Source organism: Paroedura picta, chromosome 10 (genome assembly GCF_049243985.1).
Source record: "Paroedura picta isolate Pp20150507F chromosome 10, Ppicta_v3.0, whole genome shotgun sequence".
Classification (NCBI taxonomy): domain Eukaryota; kingdom Metazoa; phylum Chordata; class Lepidosauria; order Squamata; family Gekkonidae; genus Paroedura; species Paroedura picta.
In genome coordinates this window covers 46,575,014-46,592,261 of record NC_135378.1, presented here as the reverse complement: position 1 = coordinate 46,592,261, position 17,248 = coordinate 46,575,014, and the positions used below count along the sequence as shown (strand labels likewise).

At 40.9% G+C, this 17,248-nt stretch overlaps 1 protein-coding gene across 3 annotated transcripts in view; it reads right to left on the bottom strand.

The window, feature by feature from the left end:
* The window catches only part of FSTL5 (follistatin like 5), a 437,209-nt gene extending 420,398 nt beyond the window's left edge, over positions 1-16,811 (bottom strand). For 2 of the 3 annotated variants that reach the window (XM_077299982.1, XM_077299984.1), the window contains exon 1: positions 16,351-16,808. The gene's annotated coding sequence lies outside the window, so the exon portion shown is untranslated. Of the gene's footprint in view, positions 1-16,350 lie in introns of all 3 variants that reach the window. The other variant, XM_077299983.1, reaches the window with a different exon arrangement.
* Between the last annotated feature and the right edge of the window lie 437 nt (positions 16,812-17,248).

The following is a 17,248-nucleotide window of genomic DNA, read 5'->3' as shown; positions in this document are numbered from 1 at the left end:
GATATAAGAGGAACTAAAACATCTCTTATGGCATTTAAAATTGATCTTTTATTCTGTTGTCCTGGGAAAAAATAATCCTCCATGGTTTGTTTTGTGATTGGGAGATAGCGACATGTTTTTCTTAATGATGTTTTCAGTGACAGACAGATGTAATTAGAAATGAGAGATTATGGAGTCTGTCTTCCATATGACACATTAATGGAAATTACTAATGAAATTTATTTACATCATGTCAGCATTGAAATTTCCACCTCTTTCAATACAGTGTATAGCTCCTCTGTTGCGGTAGTTTGGTTAGTAAAAGATACATTCTATAATTTATGGATGTGAGAAATATCACAGTGTCACATCCATAACTTCGAACTGCTGATTAACTTTGTTTTAAGTAGATCATGATGACAAATCTATAACCACTGGTGACTACCTAGAAAATAAAGGTCAATATCAAAAGCAGCTGTGAACTGTAAATTATTTTGGGTTGTGAATTATTTATAAAAATAACTGGCCTTTAAAGACAGAAATATTCTAAATATCGATGAAACAGTATGCATAAAATACTATCCATGGGTGTTGTGAGTACAGGACATTCCATGGATTTCCACACACATCTAGATTTGTCTTGTTTGTGGAGATATGCTTTCCACTCAAGTGATCACACCAATATTACAGAAATTTGGAATCATCTCTTTCCTAGCTCTCACCACTTCACTCCTCACATATGCAGATGGAATGGCCAAAGGAAGAAAAAACGCTCACCATCTAACACCATTTAACAAAGACTGGGGGAAGCCAAAAGCTAGATTGTAGTGTTTCCTTTTTTGGAGACCAGGAGGAAAAATGCTGACTCACTGAGGGGTGGGCAAAGGGAGATTATAAATTCTCTGGTCATGGTCTTGAGTCAAGAACTACTAGCATTTTCATTAGCATTAGGATAACATCAACACACGTTGAGGGACAACAGGGAGAAGCCCAAACCCAGAGAACTGAATTAATGGATGAAACACTACAACTCCAGGACTAAGCCTATTCTAATAACAACATCATTTATAGAACTGCATGTTATTGCCTTTTTCTTATATCCTTGCTCTTTTGGATGCTTTCATTGACCATGTGCACACAATCTTATTATTATTTCTTTATTATTTCTTTATTCAATTTCTTTATATTTTAATGTCCAAATATGGTCTTTGTAACTAAGTTAAGCCCCACTGATACAGAGGAAGGGTCAATGGTTAATTGTTTCATCCTGTAAGGGCACAAATGCAATAGTTTGTCCCCAAAAGCAACATGGAAGACAGGGCAAGCCAGTGGAGCAAAACACTAAAGAGTGCTAGAACTACTAATCTTTTTAGCAGGAGAATTGTTGGTGGCTAATTGGTCTTGAATACTGGTTGATATTTATACAAACATTATGCTATCCAGTTTAACCTGGTCAAGTGCCTCACATTTCGTACACAGTGGCATGACTTCAAGAAAGCCTTGTTAGAAATGTAGACATCAACTGTTATAACTCTACAATACCCAGTTCACATGAGAGTTACCTATATATGTATTCCCATTATATGAGATTTGTGAAGGTACATTTTAATATAAATATTCTTTGTTGCTTATTGTAATCAGAAGTTTTTAGCTGGTTAATATTACACCACTGAGGAAGGCAGTAGCCAAAAGGCATTGGGCAGTGGTTAGTACCCAGAGAGAACCTGCTGAGGCAAGAGTAAGGAAAGGGGTGTCTCACTGACCAATTACGCACTGGGAACTTCACTGCCCCAGCTCCCATGCAGGAGTACAAATCGGGGGTGGATGAGGTGAACCAGGCCAAATGTTCCCCCATATGGGTACAGGAAGAGGTGGGACAACCTGCCGCAACTAAAACTCCAGCCTGCAGCCTGGCATGAAACCTCCAGTGCATAAATGGTCACTGGGAAGAGACCCAGACTGGCAGCTGAGCTGTCTGAATTCAAGGAAGAAAAAGGAAAGTTGTTTTCAAGACCATTTCCTAACATCATTTCTTTACTTACTTCATTTACAGCACTTTTGTCCACAATGGGGCACAAACCAGTTTACAACATTCTCTCTTCCTGATTTATCCTAACAACCCTGTGAGACAGGACAAGCAAAGAATATGTGACTGGCCCAAGGACCAGGTCAGCCTTTCATCTTCCATACCAGAGTCAAGATCTGAACCTGGGTCTCCCAGATCCAAGTCTAGCACTCTAATCATCACACTAATTCCTTTCTCTTTATTTTTCTTGTTTCTATTTAGTTTCTAGTTTGTCATAGGGAGGGAAACCCAAACATTATAGGACAACTCTGGCCCATTCACATCTTGTAGAAAAATGTTCCTTTACACAAAGTGTTAAAAACACTCTTTTAAAAATATTTATTAATATACTAAGAGCACAACGCTATGCGGAGTTCTGCCACTCAAAATTAACGGAAATCTGTGGGCTCTGATTGAAGTAACTTTTTAGGATTACCCTGCAAATGTTCTAAGCTAGTGCTCAGATCCATGAAAGAAATCCAAAACTGAGTGTGTAAATCAGATTCCAAACATACTGGAACTTTGAATAAATTGCATTTGTTTTTGAAGACAGTATACCAGAGGTTGAACACTTTTAAAGAAAGTTGACTCCACTGACTTGTGTATTTTTAAATGATCTATTCACTCTGAACTAAGGTTGTCTACAGAACAATTGAATGTGTTTAGGACGCCTGAAAGGACTTTGAGTGTTTGTGACTGCTCGACAGCATCTGTACCTCCCAGTCCACCCTCTGGGCTACAGAGAAAGCAGCTTTGGAAACAGAGAGAACATTCAAAAGGAACCTGAGGCACAATAAGAAGGCCTACTGTTACATGGGTGAAAAAGAATCCCACAAAATGCCTGAAATAGCATTTTGTATTGTGCCCATTTAAGAAAAAAAAAGCCACCCAAATCTGTTCCTTCAAGTCTAGGCTTCTGTACAATCATGAAGCAAGCTTAGTGTTAACCCTGCTTTTACAGCACATCAATACAAAGTTGAGGTACTAGAATATGGTCTCCAGCAACTGTGGGCACAGTTCCACAGCCTGGGGTTAGTAATAAAGATTTAACAAAGAACTGAGTGAAAATGTTGGCTACTGCATTGTAGTGCATTTACACAGCCTTATTACATACTTATACTGGACAATTTCTTATATGAGCTATCTGGCCAGAGAGGGCAATAAATAGCAGCTTGATCCTGCTGATACTGTCAGCTGTAGCTCTTACATCTGCCAAAAAGATATTTTATGCATCTGGTACACTGCCTTAGCTCATTACTGAAACTTAGAAGGCACACAACCAAAATGAGTGTGCCAAAAGAACTCAATCACATCAAAATTATCTTGATCCAACAATTTCTAGTGAGCATGAAATCTCCGGGTGGGGGGGTGTCTGGAGTTTTCATGGAATAACACCTGATACCCAGACTACAGAGATCTATTCTTCTGGAGGAAATAGCAGCTTTGGAAGATGGTTTATCTGAAATTGCATTCCTGCTGAGTTCCATCTGCTTTTCAGACTCCACCTCCCCAGGCACTACTGCCAAATCTCCAAGAATTTCTCAAGCTGGAGTTGGCCATCATAGCATGAGAGATGATGCAGAGTATACACAACGTCTCATACAAGGTATAGTTTTACACTTCCATAAAAGTGTCTGTGCGTGCAAAGGGAAAGCTGTGGTCTTCTTAGCAGAGAAGCTCATTGGCACAGCAGATTCAGATGAACATCTAAACATACAAGGTGCTTTGGATCAAGAGCATGATCTGAATATATTTCAGGCTGCTATGGTGGGTGCGGGTGAATGCCCATAGAAATCTTAATGGAAATTGTCTGTGCAGCTGTGCAATTGTCTGTGCAGCACAGCTCAAATGATATCCCCCTAGGGCTGCCACCCTCTAGGTAGGGGGTGAAGATGGTTCAGAGTTGAATCTGATTTCTAGACTATACCATTGGTTTCCCTGAAAAAAATGCTTGCTTTGCAAGGTGGACTCTATGACATTATACCCCACTAAAGCTCCTCCTTCCTAAAACCCTGCCTTCCCCAGGCTCCACCCTCAAATTGCCAAAAAAAATTCCCAACTCAGATTTGGCAGTAGGATTGCCAATTATGAGTTGGAAAATACCCGGAGACATTGGGGGTGGAGCCAGGAGTGTATGGGATTTGGGATGGGGAGGGACCTCAGCAGGGTATAATGCTATGGAGTTTACCCAGCCATTTTCTCCAGGGAAACTAATACCTTCAGTCTGGAGATGACCTAAAATTCCAGAAGATCCGGAGGTCCCACCTAGGAACTAACATCCCTAGCTTACTTCCACCAACCTACTATTTAAATTATCCTGACCCTAAAAATAACGTATGGCATCACAACATGAAGGTGAATAGCAAAAGCTGTTGCAGAAGCCCTCCCTGCTGTTGCAAAAGCCTTACACAATCAGTCTGTATAATACAAGATGCCACAGGGTTTCAAAATAGGAGGATATTATACGGTAGCAACAGACTTTGGCTGCAAAAATGTGTTTCATTCACCAAGAAATGAGGCTTCTCTCCCTCCCCCCCCCTCCCAAATTCTCCTTGTGTGAAAGGAAATTTACTAGCCAAAAGCCTGGAGCAGCAGGTAATACCAGAGCAAGCAATAAAACTATGTAAAGGGCAAAAATATATTAATGCATGAGCTTTTTGGCCTACAGGGGTGCCACTTTTTAATTTCAGATGCATAAAGAACTCAGTTAAAGTTTTAGATGAAAGCTGTAAGGTGCCTAACGCTACCAGTCATCCTTGCAGAAGGCAACTGGTTCATGAAAATATAAGCAGCACCATTATTTCACTTTAGCAATAAAATTCCAAATAATATTTCAGGGAATACAGAACATAGCCAACAAGAAAACTACTGGAGACAATGTCCTTAGCCCAAGCACTCTACAGCACAAGACAAGGACTGAGTTTCATGCAGTCTATTACGCAGGCCCTCGTGTCCCAGCTAAATAAATGAATCACTCATAGTATTCATATGCAGCAAGTAGTTTCCCAGAATATATCACAACAGCCCATAATAAAATCATGAACAAGAAGCCAAAACCATCCACCCAAATTGCCAATAATAAAAACCAAATATGAAAAAAATATTTTAAAATTATAAACTTCCAGATTACCACTTGAATTAGGATCAAGAATCCTAATGTGATGCTAATGGTCGAGAGCAACAGTGGAAGACCAGGAGACTATGGATTAATATTCTGGAGCCCCATTGTAGTTGGGCAAGGTCCTTTCTTATTAAAAGGTTATGATGGCAGGCTATCAATCTGCAAAGACCACGTAGATGGCCTTGTATGTTAAAAAAAATATATCTGTTTGGACATTTCATAAATTTGGAGAATAGTAAAGAGTCTTTCATGTTTGAATGATTTGTTACAATCAAGCCTTAATGCTCCAGAGACTGAAAATTATTGACCATTTCCACACGAGGAATTTGCCCCTGCACAACCTCTCATTGCTCACAGGTTTTAGTGCTGCTTCCACATGGTGTTGGCCGCAACAGGGGAAGAAGTGTAAGTTGTCCATGCTTTAGGCTTCTCTGCCACCTCGTCAGGAAGGGAAATGCCATGATAAGGCAGCAGGATAGTGCAGGAGGGGTCTCCCATCAGGAAGCGTGCTTACACATGGTTTCCTATTGCATGTTTGCAAGCAGGAGGTGGCATTTTACACCTCTGTGTGGAAATGGTCATGATGTCACCCACCACAGCAGTGGACTACTCCTAAAACCTAGAGATTACTATTGAACCGGGATGAGCAGAAGAGCTTTCCATACCTAAATGCCTTTTAAGGGCCCAGCCAATCCAGTGTCATGCTTATTTTATGTACTGCTGTATGAAAGCCACGGGCTAGTCAATAAAAAGAACCCAGTGAGAAAAGTGAAGTACATCATTATCATCATGGGCAAGAACATGTTTCTAAAGATGTGATGGAGTTCAAATAACTTTATGGAGAAAAAGGGCAAGTGGAAGATAAATATCCATTTGAAGGATCCAGGACTGGCAAGAGCTTTTGAAGGATAAGAATGCATGGTAAAGGAGGTCACAGTACCCAAGGATTACCATCAAGATTGATGACATCACACTGCCCTGCGAAGAGTGGCAAAAATAAATAAAACTGTGCTTAGGTAGCATATAGTGTGATAGTTCACAATTCTCTCGTAGTGCACATGCTTGCAATTTTGTTTGGACAACTTAAGGCATTTAGTTATATAAAAAGGTAATGATATAAAGGGGATGCAAAAGGAAAAAAGATTATATAACAAATTATAAGATTACATTACAATGTATCTAGAACAGAAAATATTTATCCCCAACATCCCCTTCATTATAACTCTAAAACATTTTCTGTCGAATACAATTGTTCTTACCTCAGACATTTTACATTTCGAATTTTATAACCCATCTATGTTATGTTACTATTAATTCCATCATTACTTCATGTTCTATGTTGCATGTTTCATCATTTCTACATATAAGCTATAACTTTTAATATACCAAAATTTAAATGAAGTCTGTTAGCAAAAATATATATATTTTAATTCAAAACCCCCTACTTTATACAATTATATTCAAAATTTGTTCTTATTCTAATTGTAATATATATATATATGCACAGCAATAAATTTCTCTACAAATTTTAAACTGCTTCTCATTCTGTTTGTCTCTTGCTTACATAATAGGTACTCCATCTCTTCAGATTTTGAAATTGAACTGTTTCTAAAATAAGTTGTTAATTTTTCCATTATTGCATAACTGACAAGTCTTTTAACCTTAGACAGATGTCTGATTTCCATTTTGTCGCATAGATTATTCTAGCAGCTGTTATCATATATTCAAATATCTCTTTCAAAACTTTTGGTAATTTGTAAGGCAATATTCCTAACAGCATTGTATGCCATTAAAGGTAATCTATATTTATTCCTAAAAGCATAATCTTAGCTTCCATATGGAATTTAAATTTAAATATATTCATTTTTATGTATTTAATTCCAATTTTTATTTTTTACAAGTCCACCACATATGGTTAAAGGTTCCATCTAGATGTTGACATTTCCCTTTTTACTTTCTCTATGTTCTCAATATCCTTTGGAGAAATATGCAATTTGAAAAATATTTTATACACATTTTCTTTTAATGCCTGGTTAGCTGTGAATATAATTTATTTTCCCTTTAACTGTATTTTCCCTATAACTATTTGAATCATATTTATCCCCCAGATATTTAATAGAAATGGTGGCTAATATGTATTCTATACTTATAATATCATCTTGTTGCATTAAGAATTTCATTTTCATTTTTGTCTTCTTTTAGTTAATTTTATATCCTGAAAAGGATCCAAATTATTCAATATGTAATGATTTTTGTGGATCCAAAACTGTTAAACCCATGTAATCTGCATAAATTTTCATTTTAAACTGTCATCCACTTTTATTGCTTTGATCCTTGTGTTTTGTCTAATCTTTGTAGCTAAAGTATCTAAGATAAATAAGAGAGGTGACAGGGGACAGCTCTGGTGTGTTCCTTTTTTGACTGAAATTGCTTTTGTTGGTTTTCCAGTTCTTAGTAACTTTGATTGTTTGTTTGAGTATATATCTTGCATACAATTCAAAATTTCAGACGACAAGCCATATTCTGTACAGTAGAAAAGACCACATTATATTATCAAACACTTTCTCTGCATCCAAAAATAAAAACACTGATTTCTTTATTTCTTATCCACAAATGCAATTGCATTATACATCATATGTTATCTTTCATATACCTCCTGGCCTCTGTCAACTCAGAGAACAGTGGGGGGAGGGAGCTTCAAGCCTTCTAGAGGTGGGGGGCTACAGAAGACCAAGAAATGGCCTCCTGATGGCCCTCTGGAATCCAGGGATCCAAGGAAATGCTACTACCCTGGGAATGTTTACTCATGAGTAAGTGATGGCCATCATCCAGGAATGACTTGCCCTGATAGTTTAGCCCCAATAAGAATATAGCCCTCAGCTGCGAAGGGCTTAACTAGGGGTCAACTCTCCATCTCCAACTTTCTGCCAGTTTCAGAAGTTTGCTGGGTGGAAGAGTGGGTGGAAGAGAAGATGGCCTCAGAACATGCCTTGCTGCCAGTAAGTTTGCATTACCTCTTTCGGTACAGAGAACTTGGGGGAGATGAGGCAGTTTCTGAGTGCCTTCTGGGGGTGGAGAGCTGCAGGAGCACCAGAAACAGTCCCCCTGTGGGTCCTCTCAGATGTTCGTTGTCCCATCTTAGGGAGAGTGTCAGGAGATGGTGGCAGCTGCAGAAGTCTGAGGCTCACAGCTGGAACCTGGAACTCTGCCGTGGTGCTGCCCATCTTCCCAGGCCGGTCTCACCCTTTGGAGAGTGGGATTGGGCTGGGAAGAGGGAAGATACAGCCAGTAGCAGCAGAGCTCCAAGGCTCAGAGCTGTTTGGTTTTTTTAAGCATTTGGTTTGATTGATGTGTCTTAGTTTTTTAAACACTTTTAGGGTATTTTCCAAGTGTTTAGAAACACATATTTGTTCTTCTTCAGCTTTTGCTTTTACATGTCGACAGAAAGACTTAATCCAATCCAATTTCATTTTTATACAACCCTAATTAAAAGGTTCTACCAAGGGCTCCAAGAAAAGAAAGGATCACTGAAATCCATTTTGGATAACTAGGACAAGAAGGTGGTAGGAAGTTAATTTATCCTCTCTCCTTTTCCAAAGTCACTTTAAGCACATTTTGAATCCATTTTTTTTTAATTCAGCCTAGAAAGTAGGGGGAACTAAAGGAAGAAATGAATCATGATAGGATCCTTGAGAATCTTCAAAGCCTGGGATGTTTAATATTTTCTTATTCGATCAAACTATTATATCCAAATCAAAGCAAACACTACTGGTTTCTTTTGCTTCTAAATTGCCTTTGTTATGACTGGCTTCCGTCTCCAGGGTTAATGTTGCATCATGTTTTATGAAAAACAAAATAATGACCTAAGAGCTTTTCCACAGAGATTTAGGGGAGCCTGTCTTCTTTGTTTCAGCAAGAGCCTTGCAAAGGTTATAAATATGAAGGTAGTGAATAATGAGACTTGAAAACAAGTGATGTGATAAAAATGAACAAGTACAAAACTACAAGGCAGCTAAAGAAATGGGTCCATCAGTGATGCCTTTTTCAGATTAAACACACAGGAGGGGACAGACAAACCTTGGGGATAGAGTTCCAGTGGTCTAGTCCTATGAAAGAGAAGTCCTATGAAACCTCTTCAGGGTTGCCACCCATAAGGGAAGCCAAAGTAGGGTCACTGAAGATAACCATAGTGGTTTGGCCAGGGTCATAAGAGAGTAGGAAGTATTTTAGGTATGACAGTCCCGAATCATATAGGACTTTGAAGGTCAACATCAGGGTTTTGAATTATGCCTATAAATAAATTGGGAGTCAGTGTAGATGAATGAAGACTGAAGTGATATCATCCCTATGGCCCACTCCAGTCAGCATCCTGGCTGCAGTATTCTGCACCAATTGAGGTTTCTGAGCACTTTTCAAGGACAGCCCCATGTAGAGCACATTGCAGTACAAATTTTGATGTAAGCCAGGCACACAACATAGTGGCCAGATCTTTTCTGCTCAGGAAAGGCCACAGCTGGATAACCAGTTGAAGCAGGTAAAGGGCACTCTTGGTCACAGCTGCCACCCACTTGTTCAGCAGTAGCCCTGGGTCCAAGAGCACTCCTGAACTATAAGCCTGTTTCTTCCAAGGGAGTGTAACCCCATCCAAAATAGGTGACACCTTATCCAGATTATACCTTTCACCCACCAGTAGTACTTACGTCTTGTCAGAATTTAACTTCAGTCTATATCCACTCCAAAACTGCCTTGAATCACTGTTTTTTACAGACCCCTTAAGATCAGCTGGAAGAGCAAGCTGAATTGGTGACAGCCCAGCCCAGATCACTCACTTAGTGATTTCATGCAGATGCACTGGAAATAAGATGGAACCCTGTGGAATCCCAGAGGCCAAAGACCAGAGGGCTAAGCAGCAGTCCCATAGGACCACCTGTTGAAATCTACTCTCAGAACCTTAACCACCATAGAACAGTGCCTCCAAATGTGAGTCCTGATAGGTAGTCCAGAATAATACCATGACTGATTGTACTGAAAGCCATCAAGTAGCAAACCATCCACCAGGCTGACTAAGGCTGTTTCAGTCCCATAACCAGGTCTAAACATAGTCAGGAAAGGATCAAACAATCCACTTCATTAAAGAAAGTTCCTGATCACCCATTCCATCATCTCACTCAAGAATGGAAGCTCTGAGATTGGTCAATAATTATTGAGAACTGCTGGGTCCAAAGTTGGCTTCTTTAAAAGTGGATACACCACAGCCTGCTTCAAGGCTTTGATAATCATTCCATCTCTTAAGGAAGCATTAAAACATTTTGTACTTACAAAAAAACACCATAACTGGCATGTGAGCTTAAGCTATCAGATTCAGTATTCAATGCACTACTGAGATGCAATGCACTACTGAGATGCACTACTGAGATTCAGACAGAATTGTTTAGCAAATTGGAGATTATTTATTATACAGAAAGAATAGGATAACTATTCTTAAAGGGGAGGTTTCTTCCTAAATCAGCCCTGAAACAATCCTTGGGTTGTATTTCATTCCCCAGTTACAATTTTTTTTAGCAGTACAGAAAAAGTAGCTCAAGAACTTGGACATTGCCACTTGTACAGCAGTAAATAAGTATTGATAGTTACCACTTGCAGTATGCTTTCTGGGGAAAAAAACAGTTTAAGAAATCTAGGCATTTTGTTTTCTCTCTTGTTTCTTTTTCTTAGTAGGCATATAGGTAATATAATTGTTAGCGTTGGAAATATAAAATGGGGCTTTCCCCCCTTATTATTATTATTTTTTTATTGGTGTATTGTTATAGGGCCAAAGCTCATATTGATCTGTAGAAAATGCAAAGCTCTCAACTTATACCTGTCAGGATGGCTCTTAGAATGGGTCAAGTATAAATGGTTTGTAGATGTATCTGTATTAAGGATAAGGAGAAATTATGAAATCCTTTTGTAATTTTTTTTCTTTGTACATCTTTAAGGCAAAGCCCTACTTTCCTCTCCCTTCATCAGGGTATTGATACAGGGCCAAAACTCATACTGTGCTATAAGAAATGTTTAATGTTAAGCATCTAACTCAAACCTAGAAATATCTGCTAGGATAGCTCTTAGATTGTATCAAGCAGTTAATGTGAGGTCTATGATCTCTCAAGTAAGTTGATTAATAATAACTTTTCTTTTGTATATCTAAACAGGCCTTTTTTTTTAATGTAGTGGAAATGTGGATAGCTCTTAGACTCATGGCTCTTAGAGTTTTGGGCAAAAGTTTATATCACTGTGGAGTCAATGTGGGGTCGTATATTCTCAAATGATTATTATATTTCTATCTTTATGAAAATAAAAAAAATCATTATAAAAAAAAAAAAAGAAATCTAGGCATTTTGCCATTGGATTGTTTTTCTCTCCAACGCATGCAAGGTACTGAGGTAGAAGAAGTTCCTGCTGATAACTTCTTATCAATTTACTCATTTTTAAGTGCTCTAGAGAGATGCAGCCCTTTCTGACAACCCCACTATAGAGAACGAGTAGGAAAAATACTCCAAGTATCAAAAACTTGGAGCACATGGAAGAGGCACCATTCTATATTCCACTGGGGACATGTAACTGTCACTTTAAGAAGTGTGACAAGGGCCACAGTCCTTAACAGACTAGCTATACGTTCTATGAAAAGCAATAGGATGTTATTCCAAATAAATGTGCTTCAAAAGAAGTGATGTAGATGAAGCAGAAGTTGTATTTGTGGTATTGTGTATGTGATGTGGCCCATTCATATATGACTGTAATTTTTTGATAGTGCCACCATTGAGTGAATCTGCATGTGTCATCCAGCACTAAGGTGTCATGTTGACAGAAAAACTGATGGTTGTTGGACTAGAACAGTTCTTAATTATTTCTTCTCAGATCAGATGACCTTATAAAACATAGTTTGCCAGCATTTATCCAGAATCCCAAGAAACACAAACCAGATTTCTTTTCCTTTTATCAAACAAAAGCTCTGTAATACAGTGGTCATGAGCACAGAATAGTTATCACTTATTACCCAAAGGAAAAAAAATGTAGTATCGAAAGTTCTTTTTGAATTTCCATCAGCAAGTAAAAGGTAACTAAGTCATCAGAGTATGCATCAGACTGAGCTTGCAAATATGGTGAAATATGTCTTCTGATATTAACATATATGTGCTATCATGTCAATCTTACTTAAGGGACAGGCAGATTAACCTACCCCTCATAACTGGGGTGGAGTGAGCATGAAGTCTGGCCAGAATGAGCAACCTTAACAAGCTTTGGGAAGACAACAGTAGGTGGTAGGAGGGAAAAGATTTTAGAGGTGGAATGCCAAAAAATTGGGAAGAACAGGTGCAGTGTGCTCTGTAGTGTGTGCATGGTTTTTCCACAATTTCCCACCAAAGCAAAAGCTGCATGAAAGCCCAGGGCCTGGAAAATGTCCAGGTGAACATCAGGAGCCAACAATTTCTCAAAAACAGCCTTAAACCACATCAACCTATAAGTGTCTTCTTTCACGAGTGCCAGGTAGCCCTTGCTTCTCAAGTATGATTTGATGAACAGTCTAAACATTCATAACCAAGCCCTTGCCTGAAGGGAAAGTGACCCAGTTCTGAATGGAGAGTCACACCAGCCATACGGTGAGGAATGTTTAATGATTTTTCAAAAAAGTATAAAACAAGATGCTCAATATTTTCATTTACCAAGACAATCCTTACAGCTACTCTGTGTAAAGGATGATAAGAATGACTTTCAGGTTAAAGACTTGAACAGCACCTGTAACAGTTCCCACCACCAATTGGGGAAAAGGTTACTATATTGTGAGCACAGGTGTTTGCTTGTCTACTTACTGGTGATTGATGTGGCCCTCATTTTTAGATCAGTTGTCAAAAGGATACCCAACTTGAAAACTCCTTCACTTGCTGGATTTCTTCCCCATTCAGAGCCCAGAAAACAACTATTTTAGTTTCCTGGTACTTTATTGTCAGCCATTCTTTAATATAACCAGATGTAAAGGTGTGTCCACTCCATGCTTGCATCATTGATGAATGCCTAGCATTTTTTGTTTGTTTCTGCAGTATATGCATATAAATGTTACCTGGGAACATATTTTGTTTGTGACTAACAATCCACTCTTTTATGATTTGTGATTCCACAAGAACAATCCGTTTGTTGTAACTTCTTAACAAATGCAACAACATAATGTGTGTCTGGGCATGAATTTGGTATTGGGTTGATCAAACATCTGTCTGGGTAAATATAATTTTCATCAGACAATAGATAGCTGTGTACTTCAAAGCTGTGACACAGTTTTATTAATTACAGTGTACTCAAGTCTGTTGGGAGAAGAGTTAGATGTTCTGAATATACAGGTTTCCTAATCAGACCAGCAGGAAGGAAAATAGACATCCCCCCGTGCAATGTTTGTTTCTGCAGTAGTGTTAGAACAGCCATGCAGAAAAGGAAGGAAGTTTGGAAGTATTTACCCAATAATAAAGGCGGTTTCATACATGGAGTAGCAGCTCCAACTTGGGACTAAAACTAGAGCTGCCACAAAATGAGTTATCATTACCACGCGTATGTTCCTTTTATTTAAAAGGTCACAGCTGGCCCAGATGTGCTCTGCTCTAAGGCAGGGTTAGGCAGCTGGCCTCCAGCAGCAGATTTTAGAATACCAGTAATGAACAGTATGTTGTGAAGAATTTTTTTAAAATGTTTACCACTAAAAGGGTCACTTTTCTGATTTTCTGTCTCAGGCACCAAAATGCCTTGAACCAGGGGTAGGCAAACTGTGGCCCTCCAGATGTCCATGGACTACAATTCCCATGAGCTCCTGCCAGTGAATGCTGGCAGGGCCTCATGGGAATTGTAGTCCATGGACATCTGGAGGGCCACAGTTTGACTACCCCTGCTGGACCATCTGTGCTGCTGGAACCAAGGAGAAAGATTCACAGAGTATGTTCACTTTAATATTAGTTTCTGTAGTCCTGATTTTTTTCCAGACTGCTGTCTGTACAAGTTCTTCTCAAAATTAGCCTTAGAATTATCCTGTAAATCTTTTTAAAAGAACATGACTAGGAATAGTGAGAGACAAAAAAGGACAGTCTTGCCATGGATTTCCCTCCAGGCTGTCTGAAATTAATTACAGTCCCCACTATGTCATCATTTGCACCAGCTTTCTTTCCAGACAGTGGGAAATTAACTTTGGAGATCATTTTGTTAACCTACCTTCTGTTCAGTTTGAGTTGGACATGTACATGCCTGGAACTTACAACACTTTTTATTAAAAAACAAAAAAATGAGCTATGCAGGCAAGAAGATAGTCATGGTATGTGCGCATTCTGATTTACACAATTCTCTAAAGTTAACCATAAGAGAAATCACATGTTTACAAACGCAGGCCCTCTGTATGTCTATGCTGGCATTGCAAGATAACTTTTTCCTTAAGATACTTTCATTCATTTCTAGGAAATTGTATTTTTATTCAGATTCCTGTATATTCTTCCTCACTCAGTGTAAGCAGGTTAGATTTGGGGAGCCATTTTAAGCAGATCTACTTGAAAGTAAGTCCAGTTTTAGATAATGCTGCTTAATTTTAGGACAGCGTCTTCAGGATTACAACCTAAAACAACCAATTTAAACTGTAACCTTATTTGAATATATATGGAAACCTGGAAATTGACATGTTCCCAGAAGTTACTCTTATTTTAACCCTGAAATCAGGAAGTGAAAAATTATGTAGAGAACTTTCCAAGCTGAGATTTCAGTAATAAACATAAGGCATAAGTGTTGCATTCAGAAACTTTTCCACATTTCCAAATTGCTGACAACCTCTGTATTATTACCAAAGTAGATGTTCATGATTAACGCTAACTTACATTTTAAATAAAGAGCCCAGAAGTAAGTTCTCATGTTGCTTTGCCACATAAGCTCCATGCGTTAGTTCAATTCCATGTCAAACTTCTGTTGCAGATTAACATTTGACAGGGAGTTGAACACTGAATCAGGCAAATGTCCTTGGTCTCTATATCATACCTGCTGGTCTAGATGATAAAAGAAATTTATCTTGCTTAATATATCACTGAGGGGAAGCAAATGTAATTTGCTCCCTGGCCCATTTTAATCATGTTCTTCTCAAGTGGTCACAAAAAAAACCTGTGCTCTGCTCCTTTTGGAATCAGTGCTCAGCTCATATAGAAAATAGCTTCTCTTTCAAGTCTAAAAAAGAAGTCAGGCAACTCAACAGAGCCAGCCCCTTAGCACAGAAGAGCATCACGCACGGCTTGCAAAAGGTTAAATCCCGACGAAAAAGTGAATTGTTGAGTCTGCCCATGTTCCCTTCAGTGACTGAAAGCAGCACAGAACACAATGCCATATTACTAAGTCAGCACCCTGCATTTGCATCCACCGCCAGCTGGGAGGAAGGCCTGACAATGAGCAGTCAAGCCTGGAACAAACTCCCCTGAACTTTCAGTCCTTGAAACTGACCTCAAGCAGGGAGGGGCCAGCTCTAAAAAAAAAAAAAAAACAGTTTCACAAGTTTTCTGTCACAAGGATCTCTGCTGTCATCTCCATCATCATCATCAACAGGGACTCTAACCTCTCAGCAGCACTATTGATCTCTCCCTCCCTGACACACACAAACCAGCCACCAACCAGCAGGGCACAGCAGGCATTTCTTTCACAAATCCTCTCTAATTCCTGCTTTGCTCACTGCTGCCCAGACTGACCTTAGGTACTCCCTCCCCCCCCCCACGAACGTTGGAATCAATTAGAGATTTGCTCACTCAAACGCTGCCCTTTATTTGGACAAGGTTCTCTCATACATCGGAATTCAAATCCCCAGCAACTACAAAAATCGCTCTGCATGCAGGATTTAGACCAGGCAGGTTTTAGAAGACCAAGGCAAGGGGGGGGTGGCAAATGAACCCCTTTTGGCCTCCTATTATGAGTCCCCCCCTCCCTCCCTCTGACACTCTCCATTCTGCCTTCCTCTCTTGTTTACAAAGCCCATGATGGTCTTGAAAAGCACGGAAATCTTTCCCAAGAGCTCCCGATGAATGGCAGGGCTAACAGGCTCACAACTTTCCACTGTCCTTCCATGGCAGCCCCAAACTCCGGCCGACACCTCCCTGGACCTCACCCCCCCCCCCGCCTACCCCAGCGCAGTGCCTTTCTTCCTTACCTGCTCTAACAGTCCCCAAAGTCCCCGAGGAGCAAGCGCGCGGGGCCCTCTTTCCTCTCTTTCGTTGCCGAAATCGTGCGTGTACCAAAACAAAACAAAAAAAAATGACACAAATAAAGCGTCCTCTTGTTGTTGTTTTTTTCAGAAAAGATGTTCTGCTCGAGAGCCACAGGAAGAGACCCAGATGTGCAGCGCTGTGCAGAAGGGGGGAGGGGAGCCAGCGGTCCGGGCGGAAACTCCGAGGAAATTCCCAGGCAGGCGCCGAGGGGGGTCCAGCGGAGAGCTCCGCTAAGCGTCCGAGGCGCTCCTTCGCCAAGTTGCTTCTGGGTGGCGCGGAGAGCGAGGGGGAGGGCACGCTCGCCGAGTGGGCGAGGCCAAGAGGGCGGGCGGGCGGGCGGGCGTCCCGGCTTCAGCACCAGCGGCTCCGCGGACAGCGCCCGCTGCTCTCGCCTCCCGCGCGGCTCAGGCAATGAATGGAGGCGGCAGCGGCGCCCTCCGCCCGCCCCCGCGCGGCCCGCCTCTCTTCCTCCGCTCCCCCCGCGCCGCCTCGGCTCGCCTCAGCGTCAGCCCGAGCGCTTCCCTCATTTGCATCGGAGCCGAGGGGACTGGGCCAGCTGCACACCGCCCAGCGGCGGCCGCGAGCAGCCGGCAGCGCGGAGAGCACAGGGGACTGCCGATGCCGCCGCCGCCGCCGCCACGTCTGCAGCCAAAACAAACCAAGCCCCCCCCCCCCCCCGCGCCTCGCTTGACGGAGGCCGGGCGGGAGGCAGCCTGCCACTGCCGGAGAATCGGGGAGAAGGCGAGCCGGCTTTCCGCTCTGCTGGGCAAGCCCGTTCCCGCAGCGGGTCTCGCGTGCTGGGATGGAGGAGCGGCGGCCTCTCGAAGTTTGTGGCAAAAC